Source organism: Oreochromis niloticus, linkage group LG7, assembly GCF_001858045.2.
Source record: "Oreochromis niloticus isolate F11D_XX linkage group LG7, O_niloticus_UMD_NMBU, whole genome shotgun sequence".
NCBI classification, from domain to species: domain Eukaryota; kingdom Metazoa; phylum Chordata; class Actinopteri; order Cichliformes; family Cichlidae; genus Oreochromis; species Oreochromis niloticus.
The window spans coordinates 46,370,386-46,377,295 of record NC_031972.2 but is presented as its reverse complement, the minus strand read 5'-3'; positions in this window follow the sequence as shown (position 1 = coordinate 46,377,295).

Here is a 6,910-nt window from a genome sequence, read left to right as displayed (position 1 = left end):
AAGTCACTAGATTAAAAAAACAGAAGCCTCTTTGATTTTGCTAAGTCACTAAAATTCCTGGGCGAATGTACGCTGACCTTCAGTGGTAGTTCTGCGGACATGTGGGGTTTTCTACCTATCACTAAATCAAAGGTAACATACACAACGATGAACAGTCGGTGAAACACAAATCTGGTCAGCCAGACAAACCAGAATATATACTAGTTTTTACATTAACATTTTTTTATTTTACAAGTCATTGTGTTCACCTTGTGTATATTAAAAAACTGTTCCTGAGCTTCTGCTTCATTCTTCACTATCTCCAGATAAGCTCTGATGTGTAAACAGTTTTAAAAAGTATGTCAACATATGTGGAAGGTTTTTCTCAATGGCTGTAAAAGACAAAGAAAACCCATTAAAATGTGTGTTTAACTCAAGCACTTATGAGCTATATCTAGTGAGCGTTGTGAACTCAATAATCACTGCGAGTGAAGCTGATCACAAAGGGGCAATCACTGACACCAAAACAATTAGGTTGCATGGGTCTAATCCCTTGCACAGCACTTAGGACACTTTTAAAAGCCACTAGGGCACACTGCAGAGTTCCCTTAACTTTTAGGGTGCAGTCTGGTCCATTTTTAAAGTCACTGGGGCACAGGCCTGATTGTTAAGACCAGGGAAAGTAATCCCTGGAGTCAGGCCACTAAACCTGCTCTGTCCTTGTAACCATAGCAGCAGACAGGTAGTGTCTGGGTCACAGGGCAAACATGGCCAGGCTTCAACCCTGGCTGATGCAACATGTTTACGCATTCATTTACTGGATTCTAAGACATGCAAAACGTCACCCTTGATAAAAATGTACATGTCCGCTGTAGGAAGTGGGTTTCACTATCAAAGTATGACAAACTTTAATTAGTAAAACTCATATCATTATTAGATTACATAACAAATTATATACTGTAAGTTCATAACTCTAAGTAGTTCCTCTGTGAAGAAATTATTTAAAGACTTTACAGTGGACTTCAAGAACATTAAAAAACAGATGCTTCTATTCAATCAACAAAATTATAAATCAGCAAATTGAAAATAACCTTCACATTGATAAGTGGTGAATATAACTGTCATTAATGCAAAATTACAACTCTACATCTTTTACAAGATGATCTTTGTCACTACACCAAGTCTAATTATCTCTATGTTTATTAATACAGTTCAATCTACTATTCCATTATGTTCATGTACAGCCTCATAAAAGTCATACAATACCAAAAATGTATTTAAAAAATTATCATATGAAAAAAAAGTAAAATAAGAAAATATAAGAAAACACATAATGTCACATGAGGATGAGACAAACTGTCCAGTTGAATTTTGCCTCTTCATAAAAAAAAAATGCCCAAATGATGGTCTTGCCCTTTTGAAAGGAACACATGATCTCCTGTGGCCTTTTCAGCTTTCCCTCTCTCTTTTCAGTTGCTATGAGACACTCGAGATGAAGCCAAGGCTTCCACAATTCATTACTGGAGGAATAAAAGCCAAAGCACTGGACAAAGCAGGGCAGACCAACTCAAACTAGCTCCCACTTAACACACACATCACACCTCTGAGTGCTCTGCTGACATACAAATGGCCAATTCAAGACTTCTTCTGTCTCGCTTTTTTTTATTTTTATTTAAAAAACAGGGATATGGATGAAGGAAAACGGCACAGGTACAATGTGAAAAGTTATCAGGTCAAACATTTCTTACATTAGAGACCAGATAAGACATTTTTCACATCAAGATTTTTTTTTGTTTGTTTTAGAAAAGGATTTCAGGCAATAATTTTTATACGTCCTCCATAGTGTAACACACCGTTTTTTATTGAGTTTGCGCCAAAGGTTGAACAGGCTACAATGCAGCATCACCTGTCTCTGGCTTCCCACCAGCTCTGACTCGCCAAATCGTGAAACATCTCTTTTCTCTCCAACCAATCAGATCTGAATCTCTAGCTGTTCTCATGCAAAGAAAGGAAAAGGAAAGCCAATGAGAAATGTCCCTCCTCCTTCCCCTCATATACTACACACACACTCACACACTCACACACACACACACACACACACACACATACATAACAATCACCATCTGAGAAATGCCAACAGACGGGCAATCAGTCATTGTAATTAGGCTTGCTGCCATTCCCGGGCCTTCATAATTCAGGCTAGAGCTGGAGGACATAGGTAGCAAGATCCCAGCTGCCACAGCCCACCGCTGGTTCACCCAAGCCTCGAACCAGGCCACTCCCCTCTTCCATCTCTACTCCCTACAATGGGGGTGGGGGGGCAGCACAATTATAAGGGGGCTGGCTGACTCAAAAATTACTCCCCTCACCCCAGTCCCACTCCCACTCCTTTTTCACTGCACTGCAGTTTTTTTTTTGTTTTTCTTTTTGCCAAACTGCATTAGAGCAGATACATTTGGCTAAGAAAATGGCTTTTAAAAGAAAAAAGTATTAATCTAAACACGTAAAACCACTATAAAACAGGACTTTGTGACATTTAGCCCATACAACAACAAGACGCAAAGGTGTAAGGGGGACACTGGATTTACAGTACGGACACAGCAGACTGTTTTTCCTCGGAATTCAAAACTAAACAGGAAACTATGGCAGTAATTTGCAGAGATTTATTTTATTTGCTTACAGGCTGTGGTTTACTCAGAAACTGGCTTTGCCTGTTCTATAGGACATGAAGTTTTTTTGGCAGTGAAATGAAGAACTGCAAGTTCAGCCAAAATAGACAATAAAGCAGAATGGAGAAACATGCCAAATTGCTCGGGCAATTCAGTCCAGAGGCTCATTTTTCCAAAATGATTCATACTGGAAAGAAAAGCATTTCCCTGTCCTTAGATGAACTTAGTGTGCTTGCCGTCGGCTTTACAAGGAAGCGATGGGGGAGGGAGGCGGATGTGTTCACACTCGGTACCACAAACACACGTGTGTGCACACACACATATGACTGCACAGCCATGACTACGGATTCTTTGCTCACAGGGGAATTAGGTAATACACATGTAAGTCTCAAACACAGACACGTAGAAACATATGCTACTTTAAAAAGATATTTTTCACATAACCAAACTGAGTCAGTCCTCATTTCTTTATATTTCAACTTTCTTACGATTTTAGAAACTGTCTTGTACAATAATTCTCCAGGCTTTCTGCAGGTCTTTCAAAGTTTTTCTTTGGACATTGGCTGCTATTTCACTCACGTTCAGTCCAGTCCTTGCACCATTTTCACCATTTTCAGACGAATGTTTCATTTTTTGTCTGTTTGCTGAGCCACTGAATACTGACTTATGATTAATTCAAGCATAAAAAGGCACCCAACTAAAAGGATGAACCCGTATTGCATCTACACATAACAGACAACAAAGACCCAGTTTTTAATTGCATCTTTAGATATTTTGTTATTGGCAGCCTGTCAAAAGACATAATTTGTTTAATTTTAATAATTAAACAGTGATTTAAACAATATTTAATTTATTTAGCATAATGTATTAGTTGAGTGTGCAAACAGGCAGAAAATAGCATGTCTACACCAACAAGGTGAATACCAAAGAGCTGAACATGTCAGCATGGTGTGCAGTGTGTCCTTAAAAAGTGAGGAAACTGGAGGACAAAAGAAAAAGTGGCAGGTCTAAAAAACTATGTACAGCAGATGAACAGTATGTGAAAGTCATGTAATAAAATAAAACAACAAAATCCAGCAACACCTGACAGCTGATCCCTCCACCAAAGGTAAACAGAGAGAAAAGGCAAACACAAATAAACCACACACATGCATTTAGAATGATAAATCCAAATCTGAAATATTCAATACAAATTGTGCCTATATGTTTGAAGGTCAGGAGAGAAGTACAACAATGAGTATCTACAGCAATCTGTAAAAAATGGTGGAGGCTGTATCATGGTTTGGGGCTGAATTTCACCCATCCTGTCCAAAAGTAATTAAATTATGAATATAGAAAACTATCATCAAATTCTGACTTACCATACAATCTGGAAATTGGTAAATTACTTAATTTTTCCCTATGACAATGTTGGCATTGCAGTAAACACATACCTGAACAAAAAAAACCAAAACACCAATCAGTCATGGACTGGACTCCACAGAGCCAGGATCTCAACAATATTGACGCAGTGTGGGATCATCTTGACAGAGAACGGAACAAAAAGGCAGCCAACATCCAAAGAAGAGCTTTGGATGTCCTTCAAAAAGCCTGCAGAACTATTTTCCAAGACTACTTAAAGAAATTCCAAGAAAGCTTCCTAAGAGAGTTTAGGCTGTGTCAAAGAATAATATGGTCATACTTTCGAACAGTGTTTCTGCTCCATATCCTCTATTTCCATCTATGTTTGCATGTCTCAATAAACTGCTGTACAGAACACAAAGAAATGAGGGGTACCTCAAGACTTCTGCACATTGTTGTATTTTATTCAGCTTGAACCATGACTGCAGGACAAACAGCACTTTTTAGACTGTACTTAGTGTTCAGTGCAGTAACAGTAGAGTTTAGAAATGAGAAAAAACTAAAGGCAAGTTTTGCATCAGTCAGCAGTGTCCTGAGGCTGGTTTATTGGCCTGTCTGGCTGAGCTGGCTGACAGTGTTCACCTGTTCCTTCTTTCCACTGCAGGATGGCAGCTAATAGTCTGCTGCAGCACAACAGGGATTAGAACCTAAAACTCTTTTGTTAATATTTGCTTACTAGGCGTGACACTTTTCTGTGCTAATTAGCTACTTTTCAATAAAGAGAGACAAAAAGAAATGATAGGAGAATGCTGATAACTTTGTGTGTATAACCCATGCATCATTAGACCATGCAGTAAGGAAACATCTAAGCATTGGGTTACATGAAAAATCCATTATGCTGCTCATAAGGATACTTATGAATCTGTTTTGTACATCATAAGTATTATGCAGCAGATATTAAATACAAACAATAATCAATAATGAACAGAACAGAAAGGAAATATCTAAAGTTTATGATTTAAAGTTATCACACTGTTAGTGCTTTTTACTTTGAGACTAAATCATGTCTGCACTGACATTTTTTGTGACCTTGCAAGGTTTCCAAGTCAGGGTTAAAATGAATACTCAGAATGTAATGCAGCATTAAGGGACAAACATAAACATCTCGCCGGTGACATATTTGGACAGCGGTATGAAAGTTGAAAACGAGAATAAGCCGGCTGTGTTATTGCTGACTCGTGCAAAATGTGGGCAAATATGTAACAAAGTGGCCATTAATAAGACAAATTCACTCAGGATCAGTCGAAGGACAGATTTAAAATAGTAACAAATCTATGAGCGACACAGTGGCAGAAAAATGGCGATGAGGTCTCTACACAAGGGTGTGACACAAAGCAGGAATTTATTTCAGCCCCCGAGTCTTTCGAATTGTTGCTCCAGATGTTGCCATTCTACAACTGTAAATAAAGGAAGAACGCAGCACTTGCCATTTAAGATATAAACGATGTTAGTTTTTGTTAGTTTTCAGCTGTTTCTGTAAAAAATCCAGCAGTCAGGCATTAGTGGCAAGTCATTATTCAGACATAACATTAGACTGATTTCACTGCTGGTGAATCACACAACTTTGTTTTTTTTTTTTTGTTTCATACAGAAGTCACAAAGTAAGATCTAGCTACATCTGATGTGGAACAAACCAAGATGAAGATAAAGCTACAATGACGAAACCAAGACTTTTTTCTTTTTTTTTACCTCGTGATTCCTTGTGAACATACGCGACATACTTCGATTTCGAGTGAGTGCTTTATGCACATAATTTCCTCAGGGATTATTAAAGTATTCTGATATGCATGAATTTATTTACTGATTTATGACCAAGCAAATGATGTTTTATACTTTATAAACCTCTGCCATAAACGCTCAAACATGTACACCTGCACCTATACCTCGCTTTTACATGGTTCATTAAATGAAATGCATTTTGGAATATTGTCCCTTGCCAGTACTGTATCCCTCTTCACACTGTCCAAAATCACAAAACTACAACCCAAATATGGAGAATTATTATTATTATTAATATCATCATTGTTACACAGAAACCAGACAACTGCTGTGCTGCATGAACTTCACTTATCATCATCATCAGAGTTCAAGTAAAGCTTGTGTGTGTGTGTGTGTGTGTGGTTTTTTCTCCCTTCCCCATGGCAGTGAACCTGAAACCACATGACACCTAGCAACAATAGGCGCCTGTGTACAAATAGAGGAAATAATTTCTTTTTTAAAGAACCACAACAGAAGTAAACTTTATACCACAGCATTGTTCAAAGCCTAGTTTTAAATATGTGTCAAACTTGAAAACAATTAAAAAAATAAATTAATTAATAAATAAAAAAAATCCCACGTAACCCACAGCAAAAATAAAACGCCGCTAAATATACCACAAACGAGTTATCAGCGCTACACAGGAGTTCTGACACCATAAAAGCCACCTTAATCATGGCCCTAATATACAAGCCACGCTATAAATATTACAATATCCGTTTTTCCACTCCGTTTTAGCTCCTATTGCTATAAAAGGTGAAATCATTTCTGGGTCTATTAAATGTCGGCTAAGATTTCCAATCGTGCTGCAGAACAAAGAAAAGTTGCTTTCGACTCACCACAACAACGCACCATGTGCTGCGACTGTCCACAGCGCAACAGGCGAGAGGAGAGGAACCGAGAAACAGCCGCTCTTTTAAGGTGTTCAGTCCAGCCTGCTGCAGCTGCTCGGTACTGCTTTTGCTTCTGAGGGAAACTTAAGAAATATCTATGTCACCGCTGCGCTTCGTTAAATACAGATAGCCCGGGGGGGAAGCGAGAGAGAGAGAGGGAGAGAGAGAGAGAGAGAAAAAGAAGTGATGATCCGCCGGGTTATAATCTAC